General features: G+C 38.4%; 1 pseudogene; it reads left to right on the top strand.

Annotated features, from left to right (window-relative positions):
- Nucleotides 1-14,103: 14,103 nt before the first annotated feature.
- Nucleotides 14,104-14,865, top strand: LOC109564429 (zinc finger CCHC-type and RNA-binding motif-containing protein 1 pseudogene; annotated as a pseudogene).
- The last annotated feature ends 299 nt before the right edge of the window (nt 14,866-15,164 follow it).

Raw genomic sequence — 15,164 nt, forward strand, 5'->3', positions numbered from 1 at the left:
TCTTTCACTTTCATCAAGAGGCTCTTTAGTTCTTCTTCACTTTCTGCCATTAGAGTGGTGTCCTCTGAGTATCTAAGGTTATTGATATTTCTCCCAGCAATCTTGATTCCAACTTATGCTTCATCTAGCCCAGCATTTCTCATGATGTACTCTGAATAAGTTAATAAGGAGGGTAACAGTATACAGCCTTGACGAACTCCTTTCCTGATTTGGAACCAGTCTGTTGTTACACGTCCAGTTCTAACTGTTGCTTCCTGACCTTCCTACAAATTTTTCAAGAGGCAGATCAGGTGGTCTGGTATTCCCATATCTTCAAGAATTTTCCACAGTTTATTGTGATCCACATAGTCAAAGGCTTTGACATAGTCAATAAAGCAGAAATAGATGTTTTTCTGGAACTGTTCTTGCTTTCTTGATGATCCAACAGATGTTGGCAATTTGATCACTTACTCCTTGGAAGAAAAGTTATGACCAACCTAGATAGCATACTAAAAAGCAGATATATTACTTTGCCAACAAAGATCCATCTAGTCAAAGCTATGTTTTTTCCAGTGGTCATGTATGGATGTGAGAGTTGGACTATAAAGATGGCTGAGTGCTGAAGAATTGATGCTTTTGAACTGTGGTGTTGGAGAAGACTCTTGAGAGTCCCTTGGACTGCAAGGCAATCCAACCAGTCCATCCTAAAGGAGATCAGTCCTGAGTGTTTATTGGAAGGACTGATGATGAAGCTGAAACTCCAATACTTTGGCCACCTGATGCGAAGAGCTGACTCATTGGAAAAGACCCTGATGCTCTGAAAGACCGAAGGCAGGAGTAGATGGGAATGAGTGGATGAGATGGTTGGATGGCATCACTGACTCAATGGACATGAGTTTGAGTAAGCTGAAGGAGTTGGTGATGGACAGGGAGACCTGGTGTGCTGCAGTCCATGGGGTCACAAATAGTCGGACATGACTGAACTGAACTGAACTCTAAAACATAGATGCATAAACAGATAAGGAACAAGCGAGCAAATAAATTAACAAAACTCCAGAAAGTTTCCAGATTGTTGAAGCCTGACTCTAGCTTCTTTTCGCTAATCTTGCTTTCACCTCAACACCTAGCCCGAGGGGTCTCAATCTTCCTCTGTCACCAGTCAGGCTGATCTGGGCTTGGGTGCTAGCGAGCACCACCCAGTTGTTGTCCTTCAGCAGGGCGTGGGCAGCATGGGCACAATTAGTCGTATCCATTGCAAGAAGGATATTATGGAGAAGGATTTTAGCAAGAGATGATGTAATGCCCAGTACCAAATCAACCAAATCAAAACAAGCCCATCTTGCTTACAGAGACTCAATTAAGCTAGCCAGACCATGGTGGCAAAGTGCAACTTGACATAGTAAATACTGTAATTAGTTAGTTCACTGACATTAAATTATATTTGATTTTGTGTTGCAAATTACAGTCATTCTTTTGTTTCTTAAATGAATAGAGAAGTATAGTTTATAGTTAGGAACAGCCAAGAAAGAAAGATGGTTGATTATCCTCTATGAGAATCTGTAAGATGCCTCTCTGGTCATCTTTGATACTGAAAAATTCTACATTTAGCCTTTTTTCCCCCAGTAGTTGAACTCCCTAATGGGAACAGGCTTCTGCCATCCCTTGTCAGCATTCAAGCTAAACTAGAGAACAATTTTCTTTCAGGTGTTTAAAATTGGACACAGCAGAGGTCTTTAATTGCCATGTCCATCATTCACATTTGATTATTACACGTTTCCCTGAATGAGGCTGGATTTAACTTAATCTTAGTCATTTAACAGGAATGCTAGCATTTTACACATATGTGGTTTAGATTTCCAATAATTTTGCAATATTATGAGTGTGAAAACCTCCAATGATGCCTAGTTAGTTTTCAGAAGAATCTTCAGGGCTTGAGGAGTAATATGAAAATCATAAAAAAAAAAAAATATTAGGGGTGAAATGATTTTTTCTGTTTGATTTCAACACCTTTCATCTGAATCCTGTTGTATTTAAATGTTCTGGTAATTATTTCAATAAAAGAAGAAAGAAAAAGAAAAGAATTTAGCCCAGAAGGTTAACTCTAAGCATATCAAAATTATTTAAGTGAAAAGGAGGAATATAAGTATGCTAATATTTGAAGCAGTTGTAATGAAGTAGCTAAAAAAAAAAAAAAAAATCTGTCTGCTCAGGTTCAAATCCTTGCTTTGCCACTTAATAGGTCTACAACCTGAGCCAAAGTACTAAAAACCATACAGATGAATGTATAAGAGACCAGGTTTGCTGGTTAATTTGGGGAGAGAATGTGTACTTCAGCAAGTGCCCATATGATTTCAAGTACTTAGTGCTAACTCGCTTCAGTCGTGTCTGACTCTTGCGACCCTATGAACTGTAGTCTGACAGGCCCCTGTTTCCATCAGATTCTGCAGGCAAGAATACTGGAGTGGGTTGCCATTCCTCTTCCAAGGGATGTTCCTGACCCAGGGATTGAACCCTTGTCTCTTGCGTCTCCTGTATTGGCAGGAGGATTCTTTACCACTGAGCTACCTGGGAAGCCAGGTGATTGCTAAATATTTACTATTAATAAGATCATGTTTTGGATTGCTAGCAATGACTTCGGATTTTGGTTCCCTCTTACTACTTGTTCAGTCATTAAGTAGGGTCTGACTCTTAGTAACCCCATGAATTGCAGCATACCAGGCTTCCCTGTCCTTTACTATCACCCAGAGTGTGCTCAAACCCATGTCCATTGAGTTGGTGATTCCATCCAGACATTTCATCCTCTGTCGTCCCCTTCTCCTCCCGCCCTCAATCTTTCCCAGCATCAGGGTCTTTTTCAATGAGTCGGCTCCTTGCATAAGGTGGCCAAGGTATTGGAGCTTCAGCTTCAGCGTCAGTCCTTTCAATGAATATTCAGGACTGATTTCCTTTAGGATGGACTTGTTGGATCTCCTTGCAGCCCAGGGGACTCTCAAGAGTCTTCTCTAACACCACAGTTCAAAAGCATCAATTCTTCAGTGCTCAGCCTTCTTTATGGTCCATCTCTCACATCCACACATGACTACTGGCCTTGACTAGACGGACCTTTGTCAGCAAAGGTGTGTCTCCACTTGAGTGATTGTCCTAGTCATCTTGGGTGGCCATAACAAGGCACCATATTTTGAGGTGGCTCAAAATACATAAATTTATTTTCTCATGGTTCTGGAGGCTGGAAATCCCAGGTCCAGTGTGGATAGGGTTGTTTTCTCTGAAGGCCTCTCACTGGCTTGCAGATAGCTGCTTTCCTGACTGTGTCCTCAGATGGCCTTTTCTCTGAGCATATCCATCCCTGGGTTTCTCTTTCTTTCTCCTCTTTCTTGAAAGGACACCAGTGATATAGGGTTACACCCAACTCTTGTGATCAATTTCAGCCGTAATTATCAACATAAAGGCCCTAGCTCTAAATACAGTCATAGGAGGAACTACAAATCTGACATATAGATTGTGTGTGTGTCAGGGTGGGTGGAGTAGGGGTGGAAGGTAGGTCACAGTCAGTCCATCACAGGGACCTGGGCCAAGTTTCTTTAAACCACAGATGCTTCATCTTGATGAGGGAAATAAAGCTATTGTGAGGATAAATATAAATAACTGGCCAGTTCCCAGAAAAGTGGCACAGGTGTGGGAACGTGACCTATTCACAAACAGCCCTTCCGTCTGGCCATACTTTGAGTTCAGAAGCCATCACTAGGCAAATCTGACTAGGAGAAAGTTAACCTGACCTTGAGAACTACTGTTTTCCTGTGGGTCAAGCAACATAATGAAGATCTCTCAGAGTATAAGAGAAGAAATGGAGTAGAGCAAACCTCTAAAATACTAACACAGTGACTACAAGAATTCCTCTGTGTTCACCCATCTTTAGAGTTGTAAATGTGAGAGAAAACATTAATTGGGAAGATATGTCAAGTAGCATTTGCATGTTTTATCATTCAATAAAAAATCAAAATACTCCTATATTCTTCAAATAAAGCATACTATGAACACTTGTTAAAAAAAAGTCAGTTTTAAGATACCTTACAACTATTTCAATACAGAAAGTACATTGGATTAAATGTGCATGTTGAAAATGTTAATCGTTACTGTTGCTTAGTCTCTAAGTAGGGTCCTATTGTTATGCAATCCCATGGATGATAGCCCTTCAGCCTCCTCTGTCCACAGGATTTCCCAGGCAAGACATACTCGAGTGGGTTGCCATTTCCTTCTCCATGGGATCTTCCTGATCCAGGGATCGAACCTATGTCGGTTGCATTGAATTCAGATTCTTTATCACTTGTTGCAAATAATTCATTGATTCTTTACCTCTGAGCCTGCAGGGAAGCCTGAAAATGTTAATAGACACACAGAAAGTTTCATGTATAGAAATAAATCAGTAAGATTTCCAATAGAGAGACTGTGACTATGAAGGGTCTATTTTATGCTATCCATTAACTACTACCATTATTATTATTTGTCCATGCTAGTATATAGACTTAGCAGCAGCAATGGCAGCAGCAGCAGCAGCAGAAGTATATAACCAGATGGAGGAAAACCATATCTATTATATTTTTATTGAAGTAAAATTGCTGAAGCTGGAGGTCCAATAATTTGGCTACCTGATGAGAAGAGATGATTCATTGAAAGAGACCCTGATGCTGGGAAAGACTGAGGGCAAGAGGAGAAGGGGACAGCAGAGGATGAGATGGCTGGATGGCATCGACAATACAATGGACATGATTATAAGCAAACTGCATGATAAAGTGAAGGACAAGGAAACCTGGTGTGCTGTCATTCATGGGGCTGCAAAGAGTAAGAGACAACTTAGAGACTGAACAGCAATGTAATTGCTTTACAATATTGTGTTAGTTTCTGCTGTACAGTGAAGTGAATCAGCTATATACATACATGTATCCCCTCCCACTTGAACCTCTCTCCCACCCATCGAGGTCATCACCAAGATGAGCTCTCTGCGCGCTATTCAGCAGGTTCCCACTGGGCATCTATCTTACATAGTGTCATGTATATGTCAATCCTAATCTCCCAATTCATCCCATCTTCCCCTTTCCCTAATTCCACGTTTGGTCTCTATGTCTGTGTCTCTCTTCCGGCCCTGTAAATAGTTTCATCTATACCATTTTTCTAGATTTCACATATATGCATCAATACACAATATTTACTTTTCTCTTTCTTACTTTATTCTGTATGGCATACTCTAGGTCCATCCTCAACTCTACAAATGACCCAAATGAAATTGGGCCTTTTTTATGACTGAGTAATATTCCATTGTATATATGTTCCATGCTTACTCCTTGGAAGGAAAGTTATGACCAACCTAGACAGCATATTCAAAAGCAGAGACATCACTTTGCCAACAAAGGTCCATCTAGTCAAGGCTATGGTTTTTTCTGTGGTTATGTATGGATGTGAGAGTTGGACTGTGAAGAAGGCTGAGCTCCAAAGAATTGATGCTTTTGAACTGTGTGTGTTGGAGAAGACTCTTGAGAGTCCCTTGGACTGCAAGGAGATCCAACCAGTCCATTCTGAAGGAGATCAGCCCTTGGATTTCTTTGGAAGGAATGATGCTAAAGCTGAAACTCCAGTACTTTGGCCATCTCATGTGAAAGAGTTGACTCATTGGAAAAGACTCTGATGCTGGGAGGGATTGGGGGCAGGAGGAGAAGGGGACGACAGAGGATGAGATGGCTGGATGACATCACGGACTCGATGGATGTGAGTCTGAGTGAACTCCGGGAGTTGGTGATGGACAGGGAGGCCTGGTGTGCTGCGGTTCATGGGGTTGCAAAGAGTCGGACACGACTGAGCGACTGATCTGATCTGATATGTACCAGATATTCTTTATTTGTTCATCTGTTGATTCACATTTAGGTTGCTTACACACCTTGGCTGTTGTAACTAGAGCTGCAGTGAAACATTGGTGTCTACGTGCCTTGTTGAATTATGGTTTTCTCAGGGTATATTCACAGTAGTGGGTTTGCTGGGTCATATGGTAGTTCTATTTTTATGTTTTTAAGGAACTTCCACATGTTCTTCATGGTGACTGTACCAGTTTACATTCCCACCAGTAGTGCAAAACAGTTCCCTTTATACCACACCCTCTTCAGCATTTATCGTTTATACCATTTTTTGATGATGGCCATTCTGACCACTGTGGGGTGATACCTCAAATGAAATAAAAACTTCATCTTTACTCTTAACCAAATAGCTAGTCTCATTTCAATCCTCCTTTGAACTCCAGTTTTATTCAAAACATTGTAACTGTTTCAAAATGCAGCTGTTTCATGCTTTGAGTATCAATAATATGTTCTGGACCTCTTGTCATTTTCCAGTATCTGAGGAGTAAACAGCAGTCCCAGATGATTCAATCCTTTGGCTCATGCAAATTTCAAGTCCCTTAGCAGCACTGTTTTTTGCCTAATAATGGTAGAATTCAGGCTTTTTGTGTTTTTCAAGTGTCCCCTACATAGCTTTTAGAAGCTATATATATCCTAAAACATTTTAAACATCGAAAAACTTACATTCTGAGATTAAAAAGTTGCAAAAAAGATAAATTTTACAGTATTGTATAAATATTTTAACCTCAGATTGTTGTGTTAATCTTTTAAATGTACTAAATGACTATAGATATCATTCTAGTTGGATATCTATCATTAAAATTATATATACATATAGGTTCTTCAAGTATTGCATATTTTTAAATCTCTTTTTTGCTCTCTTTGAATTAAGTTTTCCATTCTACAACCAACTCATAATTTTTTCTAACCTAACTTTACATTTAAAAGTGTTTTATTGATAACAATATTATTTTTTCTCCATTATTACATATATAGCATTTACATGTATATGCAACAGCTATGTACAGTTCACTTTTTAACAACACAAGAGATCCAGATGCTGACCCTCTTCTATCAAAACTATAATTAATATTTAGCTTTTCATATCCAAAGCCTTTCAGTTCAGTTCAGTCACTCAGTCATATCTGACTCTTTGCGACCCCATGGACTGCAGCATGCCAGGCCTCCCTGTCCATCACCAACTCCTGGAGTCTACTCAAACTTATGTCCATTGAGTCAGTGATGCTATCCAACCATCTCATCCTCTGTTGTTCCCTTCTCCTCCCACCTTCAATCTTTCCCAGCATCAGGGTCTTTTCAAATGAGTCAGTTCTTCACATCAGGTGGCCAAAGTATTGGGGTTCCAGCTTCAGCATCAGTCCTTCCAATGAACACTCAAGACTGATCTCCTTTAGAATGGACTGGTTGGATCTCTTTGTAGTCTAAGGGACTCTCAAGAGTTTTCTCCAACATCACAGTCCAAAAGCATCAATTCTTCAGCACTCAGCTTTCTTTATAATATAACTCTCACATCCATACATGACTACTGGAAAAACAATAGCATTGACTAGACAGACCTTTGTTGGCAAAGTAACGTCTCTGCTTTTTAATATGCTGTCTAGGTTAGTCATAACTTTTCTTGAAAGGAGTAAGCATCTTTTAGTTTCATGGCTGCAGTCACCATCTGCAGTGATTTTGGAGCCCCCCCAAAATAAAATCTGCCACTGTTTCCACTGCTTCCCCATCTATTTTCCATGAAGTTTTGGGACCAGATGCCTTGTAGTTCATAATTCTAGTATCAGAGGGAAGAGAGAAATGGCAGAACCATGTGATTCCTACGCACGTGTCAGTTTCTGCTCATTACATGGGTCAACACCAGTCACAGGGACAGGCCTAATGTTAATGGCGGAGAAGGCATGGGCACCCCACTCCAGTACTCTTGCCTGGAAAATCCCATGGACGGCAGAGCCTGGCTGCAGTCCATGGGGTCACTAAGAGTCGGACACAACTGAGCGACTTCCCTTCACTTTTCATTTTCATGCATTGGAGAAGGAAATAGCAACCCACTCCAGTGTTCTTGCCTGGAGAATCCCAGGGATGGAAGAGCCTGGTGGGCTTCCGTCTATGGGGTCGCACAGAGTCGGACACGACTGAATCGACTTAGCAGCAGCATACTAAATAGTATGTAACTGAATTCAATAAAATTTATATGGAAGCTATCACTTTTAGATATCAAAATGTACTTTTAAAAATAAATCAGCAGAAAATTCTTATTTTACTCTCTTTATTTTTGTTGAGAACACCAATTCACACACACACACACAAAAAAAATGGTTGTCCAGGAAGTTATTTACTTTCTTAACTTCCTTAAGGTGTACAAAAAAAAAAAAAAAAACTTATACTAATGAGGTTATACTAATGATTATTAATCCTACTCATTCTCTTTTTCTTAGAGGAATCTTATTTATTTAACTGGGCACTCTCAAAAATATTTAGGAACATCAACTAATATTTAATTCAATCTCATTTGTCAACACAATATTCTTGATAATAGGCTTTAATCTTATTACATGATTTAAGCATATTTTCAAATGTAGATGTGAAATATAATGAGTGAATCAGAGAAGAGTCCCTCCATTCTCAGTAAGAAGACCACAGTGCAGAAAGAAGACCAGACAGGTATTTCTACAATGACTTTCTAAACCTTTTGGATATTAGGAATACCCATATTGTGATCTGGTTTCATGAATGGAATATATCAGTATTATCGCTGTATTTAATATATTTGACAACAGCTCTGTTTAGTTGGTTTTCACAACCTTTCTCTGTGGAAACAAACCACTTACTTTTTGAATACCTAGGAAACTTCTCACTTTGTCACCCAACATATGATATATGCAAATTCTTGGCATTATAATTTGTGAAAAATATTCAATTTCTAATGACATTCTTCACCAATAACAGAAATATTTAAATGACAAGAAAGACACAAAGAGTATTGTGGGTTCAAATTCCTCAACACCTTTATTTAATTTGGAGAGCAGAGACTTGCACACTGTAAAGTCAATGTTAATTAATAAGATTTGTGGTCAGTAAGAATTATACTTTTATAAGTTACAGCAAGAGCTATTGTGACACGGGAATCAGAATAAGACAACCAGCAAGACAGCAAGAAAACACAGGTGCAACATCAAATTTAGGGAACATAAAAATGGGAACATGCAAAAATGAAAGGATCTAAAAGGAAGAGTCTCAAAATTTGCTGCACACCCACATGATCTTTGGAAAATTTTGACATATCCTTTAGCATGTGCATACTGCATTTTACAGATTACAGTTTTAATACAGCCAGAAGTGAGACATGGCAGAAAGAACATGGACTTTGTGATTGGTCTACCTTCTCTTTGAACAATAGATCTGTAACTTACTACCCTTGTGGATTCCTTATATCCCCAGTTAGTTTTAGTTAGTTTATGTTTAATATGTAAAAAAAGAGATATCGATTATTTGGTTGAGATAAGATTTATATGCGATAACCTGTGCAAAATACCTAGCATAGTGGTCTAGTAGATAATTGGTACTCAAAAATGTTACTTCCATCTTATTTTCCCTGTACAAAAAATGCTTAATTTTCCCAGAACTCACTTTTGCACTTGATGCAACAAGGAAGATTACAAAGACTTCAAATTGTCAGTAATTTAATTTTTTTATAAAAAATGTTTATTGAATTACTACTATATGCAAAACTTTACAACCTCCATGTACTTTATGGTCTAGATTACCAAAATCATTTCATGTTGTGATTTTTGTACAGGCATCCAGAATGTAAATTTCATAAGTATTTGTAAACATTTCTATGGAGAAAAAGAATTGTTCCTGTGCCTAGAATACTTTTGTCAGCCTGCTCATCATGGTTTGCCTCCCAAAGTCAAGCTTCATAAGGGAGGCAAGCTGGAATGTTTCTGGCCAAAAGTGAAGTTAGAATGTGGGGAACTGGGCAGTTGTATGAATTTGTTGCTTAATGGCATCAAATAAAGACATCATTATGCATCTTTCTTACCAGAGTGATGGCCTCCTTTGTTAGATCACAGACACTCAAGAACTTTTGGTTAAAGCATTGTCTCCTCTCTCCATATTAGCAGTTAAATTGTAGGTGGGCTTCATCTCCATTGGGCAACGTCTGGACAAAAAATATCATAGTTTGCTTTTGCAATCTATATTCTTTTCCTATGGGTTTCTTGGAATGACAAATCAGTGTATCTATAAATGTGTCCTTTTTAGTCAGTCATTATTTTATTAAAAGGCAATTCAAGTTTTATGGGCTGAGGAGTAACTTACTGTTCAGGATATGGGAACGTGAAAGTATCAGTACTCTGGTATATTTCTATAATTTATGTTTAAAAATATAATGTCTCTAATTTCCAACTTCTTAAATAGTAGCAACAGTAGCATTATTACTACTTAAAACTATCATTATTTTTCCTATTAAGAAGAATTATTAGAAAGTAAATATAACAAAAAATTGTACATCCTAACATAATCAAATAAGACAAGTTTGAGGCTTTGTCAGTAACAGCACTTGTAATTAAAATTGCCATTGATTCGTGTATATATTTCTATCTGTGAGTTCCATTGTAGGAAAATAATTTATTTGAATCTACATAAGGGTATCATTTCTTTTTTTTGTTGCTGTTGGCTATGGTCAGCTGAATTAACTACTAAGTTCTTACTATATTTTATAAAGACTAAATCAGGGGAAGACTGACCATCTAACTGATAGAAAAGTACATAAAAGAAGAAAGAAAACAGAAAGAAAAGAAGGTCATTAAATAAAACAAATGGTTTAAAAAAATGAAAAGAAAAAAGAAAAAAAAATCAGTGCTTAAAAAAAAAAAACAAACTTGCATCCCCCCAAAAGAATGTTTAATGCTGAAATTTGAGTATGTCATTCAGCTGTGAAAATTACCTACTTATTTTATGGAATTTTTCTGAATATATTTGAAAAGCAAAGTAAAATGATTTGGATGTTTTGAAAATTTAAAAATGGCTGCATGGCCCCCAAATTTCTGCAAAGTCTAAGCATGGTTAATGCATTTGCTTATTTTTTTACTTTACCTTATTCCACAGACTATTTCAAGCAGCACAGAGTTTCAACTTATAACACGCAGCATATCAATAGAGTTAGAGTACTTACTCTGGCTTCATCCTGCAAGGGTTCTTTCTGACTGCTCTATTTATTCTGGACACCAGAATTGTGCATACATTTAGTATGGTCCAGCTGGCTCAGTAGAAGCACTGACAATTGAAAATATAGAGAAAACCACTAACATTAAAGAATCTACATGATGGAACAAACCAGTTGCAAGTTGTTAAACTGTTAACCACATACTTTAATCTCAACAAACCATGATTAATAGACCAGCCTATCTACAGCATGGCTAAAAAAGCTCTCTGCCAGAAGTAAGTTTAAGATTTAGATATGTTTCTGAACCTACTTAAACATTTAAAACATATTTTACACAAAAATCTTATTATCTCTTTGCTAATTATTGAGATTGTTCAAAATTCGAAATTTCAAGCATAGAATATCTACTTGTATATCTGTTTCACTTTGGGATTTTTCTATATCTATTTCTTTCTCAAATCCTTGAAATATACAATTTTAAATGTTTACAACTTTCAACCCATGCTCTTAGATAAACAGTCACAGGAAGTCACTGAACACTCATTGTCTCAGTGAAGTTCAGTTCAGTTGCTCAGTTGTGTCTGACTCTTTGCAACCCCGTGGACTGAAGCATGCCAGGCCTCCCTGTCTTTCCTCCAAAGTCTTCAAGGAGGATTCCTTCCCTTTTTCAGTTTCTGATGGCCAGAGGTGTTCCTTGGCTTGTGGCAGCATCATTCCAGTGACCAAAACCATCCCCAAGAACAGAAGTGTAAGAAGGCCAAGTGGTTGACTGAGGAGTCTTTACCAATAGATGAGAAAAGATGAGAAGTGAAAGACAAGGGAGAAAGGGAAAGATATACCAACTGAATAAAGAGTCAAAGAGAATAGCAAGGAGAGATAAAAAGGTCTTCTTTGTGAACAATGCTAACGAATATAGGAAAAAATTAGAATGGGAAAGACTAGAGATCTTTTCAAGAAAATTGGAAATATCAAGGGAACATTTCATACAAGGATGTACATGATAAAGGACAGAAAAAGTATGGACTTAACAGAAGAAGAAGAGATTAAGAAGTGGCAAGAATGCAAAGAACTATAAAAAAAAAAAAAAAAAAAGTCTTAAATTATCCAGATAACCATGAATGGTGTAATCACTCACCTAGAGCCAGACACCCTGGAGTGTGAAGTCAAGTAGGCCGTAGGAAGCATCACTAAAAACAAAGCTAGTGGAGGTGACAGAAATCCAGCTGAGCTATTTCAGATTCTAAAAGATGATGCTGTAAAAGTGCTGCACACTGTTTGTCAGTGAATTTGAAAAATTCAGCCACAGACTGGAAAAGGTCAGTTTTCATTCCAATCCCCAAAAAGGGCAATGCCAAAGCGTGTTCAAACTACCATAAAATTGTGTTCATTTCACATGCTAGTAAGGTTTTACTCAAAATCCTTCATGCTAGTCTTCAGCAGTATGTGATCCAAGAAATTCTAGATGTACAAGCTGGATTTAGAAAAGGCAGAGGAACCAGAGATCAAATTACCAACATTCCTTGGACTGTAAAAGGCAAGATAATTCCAGAAAAACATCTACTTCAGCTTCATTAACTATGCTAAAGACTTTGTGGATCACAACAAACTAGAAAATTCTTAAAGGGATGGGAATAACAGACCACCTTACCTGCCTCCTGAGAAGCCGTTATGCAGGTTAAGAAGCAACAGTTAGAAATGTACATGGAGCAATGGACGGGCTCAAAATTGGGAAAGTATTACAAAGCTGCATAATGTTACCCTGCTTATTAAACTAATATGCAGAGTACATCATGTGAAATACCAGATTGAATGAATCACAAGCTGTAATCAAGTTTGCTGGGAGAAATACCAACAACCTCAGAAATGCAGATGATACCATTCTATTGGCAGACAGTGAAGAGAAACTAAAGAGCCTCTTGAAGATTGTGAAAGAGGAGAGTGGAAAATACTGGCATAAAACTCAACATTCAAGAAACCGAAATCATAGCATGTGGTCTCATCATTTCATGGTAGATAGATGAGGAAAAGTAGGAGCAGTGGTGGGTTTATTTTTTTGGGTTCCTAAATTACTGTGGATGGTGACTGCAGCCATGAAATTAAAAGACAGTTGTTCTTTGGAAGGAAAGCTATGACAAACCTAGACAGCATGTTAAAAAGCAGAGTTATCACTTTGCTGACAAAGGTCTGTCTAGTTAAAGCTGTGGTTTTCCCAGCAGTCATTTATGGATGTAAGAGTTGGACCGTAAATAAGGCTGAGTGCTAAAGAACTGATGCTTTGAATTATGATGCTGGAGAAGATTCTTGAGAGTCCCTTGGACTGCAAGAAGATCAAACCAGTCAATCCTAAAGGAAATCAATCCCAAATATTCACGGGAAGGACTTATGCTGAAGCTGAAGCTCCAATACTTTTACCACCAGATGTGAAGAACTGACTCATTGGAAAAACTCTGATGCGGGGAAAGATTGAGGGCAAAATGATAAAGGGGTGGCAGAGGATGAAATGGTTAGATAGTATCATCAACCAAATGGATGTGAATCTGAACAAACTCAGGGAGATAATGTAGGACAGACGAGCCTGGTCTGCTGCAGTCCATGGAGTTTCATGCAAAGAGTCAGCTATGACTTCAGAGAAGGCAATGGCAACCCACTCCAGTACTCTTGCCTGGAAAATCCCATGGATGGAGGAGCCTGGTAGGCTGTAGTCCATACGGTTGCTAAGAGTCGGACACGACTGAGCAACTTCACTTTCACTTTTCACTTTCATGCATTGGAGAAGGAAATGGCAACCCACTCCAGAGTTCTTGCCTTAAGAATCCCAGGGACGGGGGAGCCTGATGGGCTGCCATCTATGGGGTCACACAGAGTCGGACACAACTGAAGCGACTTAGCAGCAGCAGCAGACATGACTTAGTGACTTTAAAACAACAACAAAAGGTATAGTAGTGATTATGAGATGGTACAAAAGGGCCTTTTAAGGGTGTTGATGGAACGAAAGCCGGGAAGAGGCAAGGTAGCGACCTTCTCGTCTCCTGCGCCTGACACTTCCTGGGACCCGTGATGTCGAGGCAGCTGCAAGGAGCGACGAACGGTTGGGGTTGAGCCCCAAGTGAGCTGAGGGCTAGCGCTCTTCTGGCCCTCCACTCCGGGCCCGCCCCACTTGAAGAAATAAGTGGTGGGTTGGCCCCCAAGTAAAAGCACAGTGTATGTATCCGATCTGCCCTTTTCCCTGACCAACAATGACTTATATCGGATATTTTCCAAGTATGGCAAAGTTGTAAAGGTTACTATAATGAAAGATAAAGATACCAGGAGGAGTAAAGGGGTTGCATTTATTTTATTTTTGGATAAAGACTCTGCACAAAACTGTACCAGGGCAATAAACAACAGTTATTTGGTAGAGTGATAAAAGCAAGCATTGCTATTGACAATGGAAGAGAAGATGAGTTCATCCGAAGACGAAACTGCTTTGATAAATCTAAGTGTTTAAGAATGTGGGGAAAGTGGACACTTAAGTTATGCCTGTCCTAAAAATATGCTTGGAGAACGTGAGCCTCCAGAGAAGAAAGAGAAAAGGAAAAAAAAGAAAATTCGTGAGCCAGAAGAAGAAATTGAAGAAGTAGAAGAAAGTGAAGATGAAGGGAAAGATCCTGCTCTTGACAGCCTCAGTCAGGTCAAAGCTTTCCAGCAAGCCAAAATTGAAGAAGAACAAAAAAAAATGGAAACCCAGTTCAGGAGGTCCTTCAACATCAGATGATTCAAGACGCCCAAGGATAAAGAAAAGCACGTACTTCCGTGATGAGGAGGAACTTAGTGATTAAAAATATACATATATTATGTAAATATCATTAAATTTTTTTTTTAAGTCTTGGAGTACCAAGTTCCCTTGGGACTAAAAATTACTTTTAGAATTTCAACATAAGAACACTTAGTACCAAATACTTTTTTACTTTAGATAGTTGATAGGAAATGGTAATTTTATAGTATCATGTTTACCTTGCATCAAGATTTGCTAATAATCATTAATCTTGAAAAGTTCATTTGAATAAAAAAGAAAATGTAATACTATCATAACAATACTATCCCAAGAAGAAAGTCAAAGTCGCTCAGTCGTGTCTGAC

The sequence above is a fragment of the Bos indicus genome, chromosome 10 (assembly GCF_029378745.1).
Source record: "Bos indicus isolate NIAB-ARS_2022 breed Sahiwal x Tharparkar chromosome 10, NIAB-ARS_B.indTharparkar_mat_pri_1.0, whole genome shotgun sequence".
NCBI lineage: Eukaryota > Metazoa > Chordata > Mammalia > Artiodactyla > Bovidae > Bos > Bos indicus.